Source organism: Somniosus microcephalus, chromosome 15 (assembly GCF_052327205.1).
Source record: "Somniosus microcephalus isolate GS21.2 chromosome 15, FLI_Smic_1.0, whole genome shotgun sequence".
Taxonomy (NCBI): Eukaryota; Metazoa; Chordata; class Chondrichthyes; order Squaliformes; family Somniosidae; genus Somniosus; species Somniosus microcephalus.
In genome coordinates this window covers 24668725-24683025 of record NC_141001.1, presented here as the reverse complement: position 1 = coordinate 24683025, position 14301 = coordinate 24668725, and positions in this window count along the sequence as shown.

The window sequence follows — 14301 nt, the reverse complement described above, 5'->3', positions numbered from 1 at the left end:
GAAGAGGGCCAACGAGGTCCACATGTACATGGTCGAAACGGCGCTCCGGGATCGGAAAAGTGGAGAGTGGGGCTTTAACGTGGCGTTGTACTTTGGCTTTCTGGCAGGTCACGCAGGAATTTGTCCAGTCACGGACGTCGAGGTGCATGCCCTTCCAAACGAATTTCTTCGCCATTAACCGCTGAGACGCTCTCATGCTGGGATGCGACAACCCGTGGATAGTGTCGAAGATTTTTTTGCGCCATTCGGCCGGGACGATTGGGCGTGGAACACCCATGGAAACGTCACACAGGAGCGTGGTCCCTGCAGACTGGAAAGGCACGTCAGCCACTTGCAAACTGTAAGGTGTGGTGCAGTACGCCTGCACGTCAGGATCCGCCCTCTGGTCTTCCGCCAATCTGAAATAGTCGACACCAAGATGTTCTGCGTGGAGCTGAGCGCGGGAGAGGCAATCCGCCACCATGTTATCCTTCCCGGAGACATGCTGGATGTCGGTGGTGAACTCCGAGATATATGTGAGATGGCGTTCGTGTCCATGTTGTTTTTTCAACGAATTCGTTCGAAGAAAATTGGGTTCACCAATGTAGGAACCTCTGTTCCTTACCAAAAGATGGCGTTCGACCCACAAAGTCAAAACAATAAACTTTAATGAGCAAACGAAGCAAGTTAACAACTACAGGATGAACTGGAAACGTGTCTGGTCTGCTTGGAAGCCTTTCTCCAACTGTCTGGAACTGCTAGAAGGTTCCGAGCTATGACCCTCTCTCCAACTGTCTGGAACTGCTAGAGGGTTCTGAGCTCTGACGTCATGACGTCATCACGTAGAGTACAGGAATGAAGCCTGAGTGCAGTAACAGATACATTTAAAGGTACATCGTCAGACTATATAACAGAGCTGTAAAAAGGAATTATATACAATGTCCATAGCCCAATGGTGACTCCGCCACAAAATATTGTTAAGACTCTTGGAAGCTGTTTTCCCCCATGATTTATTATTTTGTCACTATCAGCAGCATTCGAGATAAGCAGCTCCTGCAGGAAAGAAAATCTCGATTTAAATCCATTTGGTTTTCAAGAAGTTAAAATGGAAACTGAGCTAAATTGAATTTAAAGGGATTATTTATTTCTATGGCACCCACACTCCCGCCTGTCAATCACAATGCCAGTACACTCCACACTGGAGAGGATCAGAGTAGACAACAACAACAACAACTTGTATTTATATAGCACCTTTAACGTAGTAAAACATCCCAAGGTGCTTCACAGGAGTATTAAAAGAAAAAATTTGACACTGAGCCACATAAGGAGAAATTAGGGCAGGTGACCAAAAGCTTGGTCAAAGAGGTAAGTTTTAAGGAGAGTCTTAAAGGAGGAAAGAGAGGTAGCGAGGTGGAGAGGTTTAGGGAGGGAATTCCAGAGCTTAGGGCCTAGGCAACAGAAGGCACGGCCACCAATGGTTGAGCGATTATAATCAGGGATGCTCAAGAGGGCAGAATTGGAGGAGCGCAGATATCTCGGGGGGTTTTGGGGCTGAAGGAGATTACAGAGATAGGGAGGGGCGAGGCCATGGAGGGATTTGAAAACAAGGATGAGAATTTTGAAATCGAGGCGTTGCTTAACTGGGAGCCAATGTAGGTCAGCGAGCACAGGGGTGATGGGCGAATGGGACTTGATGCAAGTTAGGACATGGGCAGCCGAGTTTTGGATCACCTCAAGTTTACGTACGGTGGAATGAGGGAGGCCAGCCAGGAGTGCATTGGAACAGTCAAGTCTAGAGGTAACAAAGGCATGGATGAGGGTTTCAGCAGCAGATGAGCTGAGGCAGGGGTGGAGACGGACGATGTTACGGAGGTGGAAATAGGTGGTCTTAGTTATGCTGCAGATATGTGGTCGGAAGTTCATTTCAGGGTCAAATATGATACCAAGGTTGCGAACAGTATGGTTCAGCCTCAGACAGATGTTAGGGAGAGGGATGGAGTCAGTGGCTAGCGAACGGAGTTTGTGGCAGGGACTGAAAACAATGGTTTTGGTCTTCCCAATATTTAATTGGAGAAAATTTCTGCTCATCCAGAACTGGATGAGTGACAATTTAGAGACCGTGGAGGGGTCGAGAGAAGTGAGGTAGAGCTGGGTGTCGTCAGCGTACATGTGGAAACTGACGCTGTGTTTTCGGATGATGTCACCAAGGGGCAGCATGTAGATGAGAAATAGGAGGGGGCCAAGGATAGATCCATTTTAGTGTGTGTTTTATTCATTAAACCAAACACATGCTGGATTTCTGATTGGCAGAATATGTAATGATTGAGGACAGCGGCTTCAGAGGAAAGAGGTTCTTGCCAGTAACCATTATTTCTCCACTCCACTCCTCTCCTTTCCTGAAGGTGCTGGGCCGACACTTCACAGGCTGAGTTACCTCATCCAAGTGGCACTGCCACTGTGCTAAATGGGATAGATTCAGAACAGATCTAGCTGCTCAAAACTGGGCATCCATGAGGCGCTGTGGGCCATCAGCAGCAGCAGAATTGTATTCCACCACAATCTGTAACCTCATGGCCCGGCATATCCCTCACTCTGCCATTACCATCAAGCCAGGGGACCAACCCTGATTCAATAAGGAGTGCAGAAGAGCATGCCAGGAGCAGCACCAGGCGTACCTAAAAATGAGGTACCAACCTGGGGAAGCTGCAACACAGGACTACATGCATGCTAAAAAGCAGAAGCAGCATGCTATAGACAAAGCTAAGATATCCAACAACCAATGGATCAGGTCAAAGCTCTGCAGTCCTGCCATATCCAGTGGTGAATGGTGGTGGACCATTAACTAACTAACGGGAAGAGGAGGCTCCATGAACATCCCCATCCGCAATGATGGCGGAGCCCGGCGCCTGAGTGCAAAAGACAAGGTTGAAGCATTCGCAAACATCTTCAGCCAGAAATGCCGAGTGGATGATCCATCTCGGCCTCCTCCGGAGGTCTCCACCATCACAGAAGCCAGTTTTCAGCCAATTTGATTCACTTCATGTGATATCAAGAAACAAGACATTTATTTCTTGTGTATTGCCCTTGTATTTACCACTTATGCTATCACTGCAAACTCAATTTGGATTAGAGGGGTAGTGGAGGGTGGGGTCCATCAGGGAAGTCACTGACTTGGTTTAACATTCTTTGGAAGTTGGTGCCTGCTCTGATGTAAAGTTAAGTTGAACAGGACTGTGTTGCTCCTGCTGTTATGTTTGTGACAGGATGCTAAGCTGGACATGGTGACAACAGGAATGCACTGGACTTATCCTGCTGCTTCCTGCTTTCAACGTCTCCTCAACTCTCTGAGTCTGCAAATGTTTATATCAACTAATGTGTAGCTGTGTCTTCCCCCACGCTCTAATCCCTGCTTGGGGTCTAAATTACATCTGTGTGACCTGGGTGTAGAATTCGCAAAATTGAACATTGTCCTATAAGGGTCTATTGGCAGAAAAGGCCTTAATTTTTGAAGACTGATTTAAAAGAAGCCCAGAAAAAGGGACACACAAAATGGCCACCAAACCCCGTGACCAGTTTTTGGGACACTTTAAAATGGTTCCTGCAGTCCCCAGACAGCTTTTTGTGGATTCAGCCCACAGTAGGTTCTGGAAGGCAGTTTCAGGGAAAACGAAACCAGACAGAGCCCCATACATATAGATTGGATGCAGATCCGATCAGATTGGCCTGTAGATAAAGGCCATCTAAATGTTTACCCAGACAAAGGGAGATAGTTTCGTATTCATAGGGGGAACATCAAGAACCGTTTAAGACATCAGAAGGACATTAAAGACAATACAGGGTCGTTCCAGACCAGAGATGGCAGTTACCGGCCATCCGAAGATACTTTAAAAACAAAGACTACCCTGCTGTGCTACAAGCCCGCCAAAAGTTAAACAAAGACTAACCTTGATTTGGCAGGAGATAAGGGCTTCTTTGAGAAGTATAACTGGAGTCCCGGGGTAGCCATCGGGAGCTTTTTGAGCTAGCTTGCTTTTCGAGAGCCGTGGAGGAACGTCGATCCGGAGACCAGCCAAGAAGGTGATTCGAGTCTGCGTCCCGCCCCGGGGTAACCATCGGGAGATCATCGACAAGGTGACTGTCTGTGTGGAGTTTGCACATTCTCCCCGTGTTTGCGTGGGTTTCCTCCGGGTGCTCCGGTTTCCTCCCACAGTCAAAAGATGCGCGGGTTAGGTTGATTGGCTATGATAAATTGACCCTTAGTGTTAGGGGGATTAAATACGTGGGGTTACAGGGATAGGGTGGGATATGTGTTGGTGTAGGGGTTACGGGGATCGGGTGGGATATGTGTTGGTGCAGGCTCGATGGGCCGAAATGGCCTCTATCTGCACTGTGGGGTTTCTGTGATTTCTGTGAAACCCCGGGCCGTTGATGAGACAAAGGACAGTAGCCCTCCAGAAGAAACCTATCTGAAAATGGTAAACCAGCTGGGCTCTGCGAAGAAACCTATCTAACCATGGTCAAATAGGTGGTCTCCGTCCACGCCGACGTCCAGGCCTGCCAGCATCCAGCCTGTCCGTGACCTTCACCTCGAGGAAGAAGAGAGAGTGTCGCAGCCTGCAGCATTGACCACGTGGAGACAGGACGCCTGAGAGGATCAAAACGCAGACCTTTCAAAATCTTATACTTTCTCATTGGATTGGTGAGCATGTTTCTGGCCCCTCATAATCTGATCTAGCTAGGCTTAGGGGGTGGGCATTTTGGGTATAATTAATTATGGGTTGTTGTCCCTCGATGTTCTGTGTGTTTCCCCATTTCGAGATGACTTTTGTAAAGTATAACATGCCTGTATATACGTTGGTTAGTACTGTATTATGATTTGTTTTTCCCTCCCATGTACCTTATTGGCTTACATTCAATTTGTTCCTTTATGCAATAAAATTTCATTTTGTTTTCATTAAACCTGATCTATAGAGTATTCTCTACATTATAGTTCCTGCCTCAAAGTCCAGTGTATAGAACCTAAGGGGCGAGTGGGTCGAACCACTCAAGGTTTTTACTGTGCAAGAGAGAGAGGCCTCTTGAGAGAGAAACCTCTGCGATCGAAAACCCCTTACAGAAAATGGCGACCGCGGCAGGGCACTGGCAGCAGGATTGCAATGTATTAGACCCAGGTTTAAATGGACGAAATGTTATGGATGAAAGGATAGCGGATTATGTTTTTGGCAAGGTAAATCTCACTAAGCAGTGGATTTCCGATCTCTTACTGGATGGGCGTCCGGTAGACGCAGCCATCAGGTGGACAGAGAGCAAAGAACATAAGAAGTCAGTCGAGAAGGCAGTGTGACTGATGTGCTACAAAAGACAAGTCCAGATTTTGGACAAGTTCGTTGCAGCGCAGGCAGCCAAGATCAAAACCCAGGCTTCAGAGATAGAGGAAAAGGCCATGGGTGGGGGAAAAACTCATCGCAGCGCTTCGCGCGCTGAATCAGGAATGCCAAACTGTAGCCAGCCAACATCAGGCTAAAATAGAGTACCTGGAATGTCAGGTTACTGAGGCAAAGTTGCATGAAGCGAGGGTACGGGAGAAAAGCGCCCACCTCGCACAACAGCTAAGAGCGCAGGAGGAGAGAGTAGTAGAGGTCAAGGCAGCTTACAAGCTGGCCATTGAGAACGGGTTTGAGAGCGCAGACCACGGCCCCTGCCAGAAGGCGTTAGAAGACCTAAGAATGGCCCTGGCTAAGGCAAAAGGCATGGTATGCCTCGTAAGCCCAAAAGCGAGTCAAATAGACTTCCTGAAGGAATCCAAGAGACCGATTCCACACGAACTAGTTGTGGCACCAGCCACTGAACCCTCAGCACCGCCAAGCTATAATGAGGTTTGGCCCGAAGGGGGGGTGGTAGAAGGGGAGGAAGCCGAGGTAGAACCGGAGGAGGAACAACCCCTGGTAGTAAAGCCGGAGCCGGCACCAATGTGTCCTACTCGGCACCAGAGGTACGGTCCCACCGACGCAAATGGCGCGGACGGACCCCACCTGAACCAGATCATGCTGCCCCACGGTGCCCAACAACTCAGAGTGATGGTGAGCCACCTCCCAAAACTCACCGAGAAGGGAGATCCCTCAGTCCATTTCAGGGAGATAGAGGAGACAGCCGCCATCAATGATTGTGATGATCTTGAACAGGCGAAGATGTTGCTGTTTTCCCTGGATAGCACAATCCTTCAGTGCCTCCCAGACGGGAGTAAGAGGGGACGGAAAGGGTATGTGGAACTCAGGGACGAGGTCCTGGAGGTTATGGAAGTTGACGACGGCAATCCGTTCTTCCGTGTGGAAGGGACTGTGCAGCTAACTGGAGAACCCCCACGGGTTTTCGCAGAAAGGCTGTGGCCAGTGTATCGGCGCAGCTGTCCGGGCATGCCGGAATGGGCCGCAATGAACGGTGTTCAGCGAGTTCATTGGCTCTGCTGCCCAGTTGCCAACAGCTCACCACAGACACAGGCCCAAGCCAAATCTTGGTTTGACCCCCAAGGTTCCAGAACCACAGAGGAGACAGTGCTCCGACAGCTCACCATTGCATACAAGAATTGCAGGAGTCAGGAGGCACCTCCTGATGTGCCTCAATAATCCCGAGACTCGATGTTAGCGAAACAAAACAAGGCTTTTATTAACTTAGAAGATAACACGCAGTGGAGAGAGGTATCTTCCATCTGGAGCTCTGCAGTACTGGATATGAGGCCAGACTGAGCTGGCTTACATAGAGGCCAGGTATGGGCGGAGCCCTACACACAACACATTCCATACATTCCAATATACAATACAATGGTGAGGAGAAACCTGAAACCAACCACAGTCACAGGCAATACAATGGTGAGGGGAAACCTGAAACCAACCACAGTCACAGGCAGTGATGAATGGAATATTTCATCACATTCACCCCTTCTATAGATTTAGTCTGTTCGGGGGTTTGGTAGCCCTCTGCGACCGACGTGGCTGTTGTGGTGTCGCGGGTGTCGGCTGGGTGTCCCCGGTGGCCTCCTGGGTCTCTGCCGGGGGTGCCGCCAGGGTTGTTGAAGGGGTAGTTGGTGGGGGTGCCGCTGGTCGATGTTCTTCCGGGGGTGATGAAAGAGTAGTGGGTGGGTAAGAGTTGCTGTGGTCGTTGTTGCTGCTATTGCCGTGGTTGTTGTCGTTACCGGTTGGGGCGACGTCTTTTATTGACACGGTGTCCTCCCTTCCGTTGGCGTGCCGGACATACGCGTATTGGGGGTTGGCGTGGAGTAGGTGCACTGGCTCCACGAGAGGGTCCGTCTTATGGCCCCTCACATGCCTTCGCACGAATACCGGACCTGGGGTGGAGAGCCATGATGGCATGGATACGCCTGAGGTGGATTTCCGGGGAAAGCTAAACATTCGTTCATGAGGCGTGGCATTAGTGGCAGTACACAATAGCGACCGTATCGAATGGAGTACACCTGAGAGGACTTCCTGCCAGCGGGAGATAGGGAGGCCCTTGGTCCTTAGAGCTAGAATGACTGCTTTCCATACTGTCCCGTTCTCTCGCTCCACTTGACCGTTACCCCGGGGGTTGTAGCTGGTGGTACGGCTCATGGCGATACCCCTGGACAGCATGTACTGGCGTAGCTCTTCACTCATGAAGGACGCCCCCCTATCCGTGTGGATGTAGCTCGGCATACCGAACAGGCAGAACAGGCTGTTGAGGCATTTAATGACCGTGGTGCTGGTCATGCCTGGGCAGGGGAAGGCGAATGGGAACCGGGAGTATTCGTCCACAATGTTCAGGAAGTAAACATTGCGGTCGACGGACGGGAGGGGGCCCTTGAAATCTAAGCTGAGCCGCTCAAAGGGCCGTGTAGCTTTGATTAAGTGGGCTCTATCAGGGTGGTAGGACCGAGGCTTGCACTCAGCGCAAGTGCGGCAGTTCCTGGTCAGAGACCGAACTTCCTCAATCGAGTAGGGTAAGTTGCGGGACTTTATGAAGTGGAACAGCCGCGTGACCCCTGGGTGGCAGAGGTCGTTGTGGAGGGTCTGTAGCCGGTCCCCGGTGGCGCTGGCACACATCCCTCGTGAGAGGGCATCTGGGGATTCGTTAAGGGCCCCTGGCCGGTAAATGATGTCATACTCGAAGGTGGAGAGCTCGATCCGCCACCTAAGAATCTTATCATTTTTGATCTTCCCCCTCTGTTTATTATTGAACATAAACGCTACCGACCGCTGGTCGGTAAGTAGGGTGAAGCGTTTGCCGGCTAGGTAGTGGCGCCAGTGGCGCACTGCCTCCACGATGGCTTGGGCCTCCTTTTCCACGGAGGAGTGTCTGATCTCGGGCCCTTGGAGGGTCCTCGAGAAGAAGGCTACGGGCCGCCCCGCCTGGTTGAGGGTGGCCGCCAAGGCAAAGTCAGACGCATCACTTTCCACTTGAAATGGAGTGTTCTCATCCGCTGCCTGTAGCGTGGCCCGCTCAATATCCTGCTTAATGCTTTTGAAGGCGGCGTGGGCCTCAGCAGAGAGCGGAAAAGAGGATGCTTTCAAGAGGGGGCGGGCTTTGTCGGAGTAGTTGGGGACCCATTGGGAATAATAAGAAAATAACCCCAGGCGCCTTTTCAGGCTTTGGGAGTGTTGGGCAGGGGCAGCTCCCGTAGGGGGCGCAATCGGTCGGGGTCTGGTCCGATTTCCCCATTCTCCACCACGCTGCCTAGTATGCAGAGGCGCGTGGTGTTGAAAACGCACTTGTCCTCGTTGTAGGTGAGGTTGAGTTTTTGTGCGGTTTTCAGGAACCTCTCGAGGTTCGAGTCGTGATCCTGCTGGTTGTGACCGCAGATGGTGACGTTGTCGAGGTAGGGGAAGGTTGCCTGCAAGCGGTGGTCATCGACCATGCGGTCCATCTCCCTCTGGAAGACCGAGACCCCATTCGTCACCCCAAAGGGGACTCTGAGGAATTGGTAGAGGCGTCCGTTCGCCTCAAAGGCGGTGTATGGGCGGTCCTCTGGTCTGATAGGGAGCTGGTGGTACGCTGACTTGAGGTCGATGGTGGAGAACACCCGGTATTGGGCGATTTGGTTCACCATTTCTGATATGCGGGGTAGCGGGTAGGCGTCTAGTCGGGTGTACCTGTTGATCGTTTGGCTATAGTCGATCACCATCCGTTTCTTCTCGCTACCCCTTCCCACCACCACTTGGGCGCGCCACGGGCTATTGCTGCATTCAATAATGCGCTCTTTCAGGAGCCTGTCTACCTCGGTCGCGATAAACCGCCTGTCCTCCCAGCTGTACCTCCTGCTTTTGGTCGCTATTGGCCGGCAGTTAGGGGTAAGGTTCGCGAATAGCGAAGGCGGCTTTACCTTCAGGGTAGCCAGGCCGCACACTGTGAGGGGCGGCTGGGACCCACCGTACTTGAGCGTGATGCTTTGGTGGTTGCACTGGAAATCCAGGCCCAAGATCACGCTCGCGCATAGATTCTTCATGATTAATACTTTAAAATTATCGTATACCGTCCCGTTAACGAACAATTGTACCGTGCAGTAACCCAGAATGGTCGATGTCTGGGTTTTATCAGCCATAGAGATGGTACCCCGAGTAGGGACCACCTTTAGGGAGAGTTGTTGTGCCAGTTCAGGGTGGATAAAACTCTCCGTGCTTCCACTGTCAATTAAACATTTAACCCGGCACCCATTTACCTCGATGTCCACCATTGATTTGGATAGCGGGTGGGGCCTGGTCTGGTCCACTGTGACCGATGCCACTGTAGGGCCCTGATCGAGACAAGATGGCATCCACGCTGTCTGCTCACAAGATGGCGGACCCCACGAGGTCGGGCAAGATGGCGTCCAAGATGGCCGCTCCCACGGCGCACACGCGGCGGTGGCGGGTTTTGGTTTTCCGGCGGGGTTCCCTCTGCACACCTTCCCGAAGTGCCCCTTCTTACCGCACTTAAAGCAGGTGGTGCCTTTCGCCGGGCACAGGTTTCTGGTGTGCTTTGGCTGCCCGCAGAAGTAGCAGTTGGGTCCCCGACGCGTCGCGGCTGTCGTAGGGCTTCTGGGGGGAGAGCGGGGCCCCGACGGAGTCGGGCTGCCAGGCGGGGAAGATGCCTTCCAAGATGGCGGCGCCCTTGGTGCACACGTGGCGGCGTGGACGGCGCGGGCTGAAGAGTAGGCGTCCGAGTTTCTCTGGGCCACATCCAGGGATCGCGCGGTGTCCGCAGCCTGTTTCAGGTCCAATCCCGTTTTTTCCAGCAGTCTTTGCCGGATGTAAGTGGAGCTGAGGCCTGTGATAAAGGCATCGCGAACAAGCTCGTCGGTGTACACTGCGGCTTTTACATCTCGGCACTTGCAGTCTTTGCCAAGCATTTTCAGGGTGCCTAGGAACTCCTCCACCAATTCCCCAGGTCGCTGTGCGCGAGTGGCGAGCAGATGCCTAGCATACACCTCATTCGTAGGCTGCTGGTAATGCGCCTTTAAGATGTCGCAGGCGGCCAGGTACGTGTCGGCGTCTTGGATGAGGGGGTAAACCCGGGCTTACCCAATTCCGCAGAATTCCGAGTTTCATACTCGCAGCGTCCGTAGCGTCTTTGACGGCTGCGGAATTGTCCAGGAAGAATTCCATACACATAAACCAGTGTCCGCAGCATGCTGATGCATCCGGAGCATGCTGATCCAAATCCAAACGTTCGGGTTTCAGGAGTTGATCCATTGTGTTGAAAAATAAGTTAATAAAATTGATGTGCCTCAATAATCCCGAGACTCGATGTTAGTGAAACAAAACAAGGCTTTTATTAACTTAGAAGATAACACGCAGTGGAGAGAGGTATCTTCCATCTGGAGCTCTGCAGTACTGGATATGAGGCCAGACTGAGCTGGCTTACATAGAGGCCAGGTATGGGCGGAGCCCTACACACAACACATTCCATACATTCCAATATACAATACAATGGTGAGGAGAAACCTGAAACCAACCACAGTCACAGGCAATACAATGGTGAGGGGAAACCTGAAACCAACCACAGTCACAGGCAGTGATGAATGGAATATTTCATCACACCTCCCTCTAAGGGAAAAGTGCATGAGGCAAAAACTGCAGCCCCAAGCAAAAAGGAATGGCATCAGGAGGGGAATCGCCCTCCCTAGGCCAAGCTCAATTGCTACGGGTGTGGGAAGGATGGACATTGGCGCAGGGACTGTAAAAATCCGTGGAAGGATAACAAGGGAAGATCTCCCGCAGCCCAAGCCCAAGCCCAGACCGCCGCCCCAGAAAAGGGAACCGGTGCAGCTATGGACCCCGCTGCAATAGAGTCCATTTTAGAGAAATGCGGTCTCTTATGATCTCGCAGGGGAGGGTAGCAGCCACCACCGGTCCTGTCGTTCTCACAAACCCGACCATTTCACCCCAATGACTAGAGCCAGCGCAGCCCATTTACCTATGTCCGCTGTGATATGATTTATGGAGGCGACCCCTCGTGGAGATGGAAGTAGAGCAGGAAAGGGGGACCTATCTGTTGGATACGGGGGCATCATGCACCGTGATCCACACAGCTAACCCTACCACCTCACCTCTGTCCACCGGGGTTCCATATATTCTGTCGGGCTTCACAGGTAAAGAACAGGCTGGCGCATTCTCCATCCCTCTCTCCATTCATTTAGGACCACTCCGCACCACGTGGAAGTGTATACTGATGAAGTGGGAGGCGGAGGGTGGAAAAGGGATCCTTGGGTCCGATTTCTTAGTGGAACACGGGATTCTCGTGGATCTTAGAAATCACTGTTTCTGGGGAGCGAGCACGGGTAAGAGAGGCGAGGTAGTCATCATCCCAGGGAAGGGAGGAAGAGGGACCCTGTGTACCATGAAGCCAAAAGAGGGCTACGACCTCGAGATCATGGTCGCAAGTGTCCCACAAGATCTGCAGGCATTTGTGTCAGACCACCTGACTACGTTTGCCACTCACAAACACGATTGCGGGAGGGTCACCGGGTTTGAGGTCAGAGTAGACGGAGACCCCATGGCCCGACCCCAAAAACAGTACAACTTCCCCAGGGAAGCGGAGCCCGACATGGAGACAGCAATGTCTTCACTGGTGCAGCAGGGCGTGTTGAGACCGATAGCCACCCACGTAAAGTCTCCTTTGTGGCCGGTGAAGAAGCCGGACAATTCATGGAGAGCCACGGTGGACTACAGAGTCCTCAACAGTAACATCCCAGCCTGCGCGCCCACGGTAGCAGCAGCTGCCGATCTGATAGGGAGTATCCCAGCATCCACGACCACGTTCACAGTGCTGGATATTTCCAATGGGTTTTGGTCCATCCCTTTAAGGAGGGAGGATCAGTACAAGTTTGCCTTTACTTTTAAAGGGCAACAGTACACCTGGAACTGCTTGCCACAGGGTTTCCATAACAGCCCCAGCATTTTCCACCAATGTATGGCAGGAAGCTTAAAAGAGTTCAGCCAGCCCAATCAGCTAGTGCAGTATGTGGACGACCTGCTCCTGTTCACAGGTTCCAGGGAGGAGCATGGTCCACTATTGGCCGAGCTATTGGAGCTGTTAGGCAGAAAGGGTTTCAAGGTGAACCCAAAGAAGGCACGGATCGGCCAGCGGGAAGTAAAATTCCTGGGTCTGACCATCCGCGCTGGAGAGAGAGCCATAGACAAGGCTAGACGGGAATCGGTGCAAGACCTACCGATCCCCACCACCGTAACGGGTGTGAAGTCCTTTCTGGGACTGACCGGGTACTGCAGAGATTTCATTGAGGATTATGCAGCCACAGCAGCCCCGCTGCTCCGACTGCTACACAAGGGAGTGGAGTGGTCCTGGGATGAGGGTTGCCAGGCAGCATTTGAAAAACTCAAGGGGGACTTGCAGACCGCGCCAGCTCTGGGGACCATAGATGGAGGAGAAGAGTTTTTCCTGGAGGTAGCGGCTAGCGGGGATAGCCTGAGCACTGTACTGCTCCAAGAGCGACACGGCAAGTTAAGGCCGGTGGTTTACTCCTCCAGGGTGCTCACAGATGTGGAAAGGAGCTTTTCCAATTGTGAGCGGCATCTTTTGGCCACGCATTGGGCTGTGAAAAGGTCGTTGATCTTCACAGGCACCTCTCCCATCACTCTCCTCACCCATCACACACCCACCCGGATGCTTCTGGATGGAAGGATTAAGGATGGAATAGTAAGCAGTGCCCGCATTGCGCACTGGACCCTCCTCCTTTCCCAGATGGATCTGAAGGTGAAGGGTCTCTGCGAGCCAAAGCTCGCGGCCAACATGGTATATCCCGGAACAGCCCATCGGTGTTCCGTAGAAGGGGTATGGGAAGTGAACGTAGGTTTATGGGCCGGGATACATCCCACGGGCCGCGAGATCTACGTAGATGGTTCCAGCACAGTATCCGCTGACGAACGATTCACAGGGTGTGGAGTTTATGACCCCGTGGCAAACATTGCCCTGGCGATTAAGCTCCCCAGCACTATGACCGCCCAGCAGGCTGAACTGTCCGCGGTAGTGTACGTCGTTACACACCCCGAAATCTTCCCCACCCCATACACGATTTGCTCGGACAGCATGTTCACATGCAACTCGTGTACGGAATACCTGGCCATTTGGTCTCGCCGTGGATATACCTCTGCGGACGGGCGACCCTTGACCGTGAAGCCCCTACTAGAAAAGATCCTGGCCGCAGTGGGGGAGGAAGGGGAAGTCTTTATCCACAAGGTGAAGGCTCATTCCTCCACGGAACCCTGCAACCAGGGTAACCAGCAAGCGGATGCGCTAGCCAGGGAAGGTGCCCGCAGCGGCATTTTCTGGGATCCCTATGGGTCCAAACCCGTGGCAGTAATCCAAGGCAGGGATGGGAATCAGGGGACCACAGGGGTAACACTGCCCCCAGACCTCAAGACCGTCCAAACCCTAGATCCCGCCCTAAAAACAGTCCTCAATGCCATCACTGAGGGCAAGGAAGTAGAAGGTCCGTACGGTACAGCAGCCCTTTCCATCAAGGAAGGCATGCTGTTCCGAGGGGAACAGTGGGTTGTGCCGCAGCAGCACCGGAGGGAATTCCTTCAACTGGCCCATGAGGGTCCAGGAGCGGGACACCCTGGGCCTGAGGTCACCTGGCAACGGGTGGAACAGGCAGGATGGTGGCCGGGACTTCGGGACGATGTCCGCGAGTTCTGTGCTAATTGTCTTGTGTGCGCTGCAAACAACCCAGACCCCCAGAAAAGGAAGGTGCCCATGGGACACATCAGGAGAGTAGAGGGACCATGGCAGTCGATACAGGTCGACTACATCGGGCCCCTGCCCACCGCCCAGGCAGGCTATAAGTATTGCCTT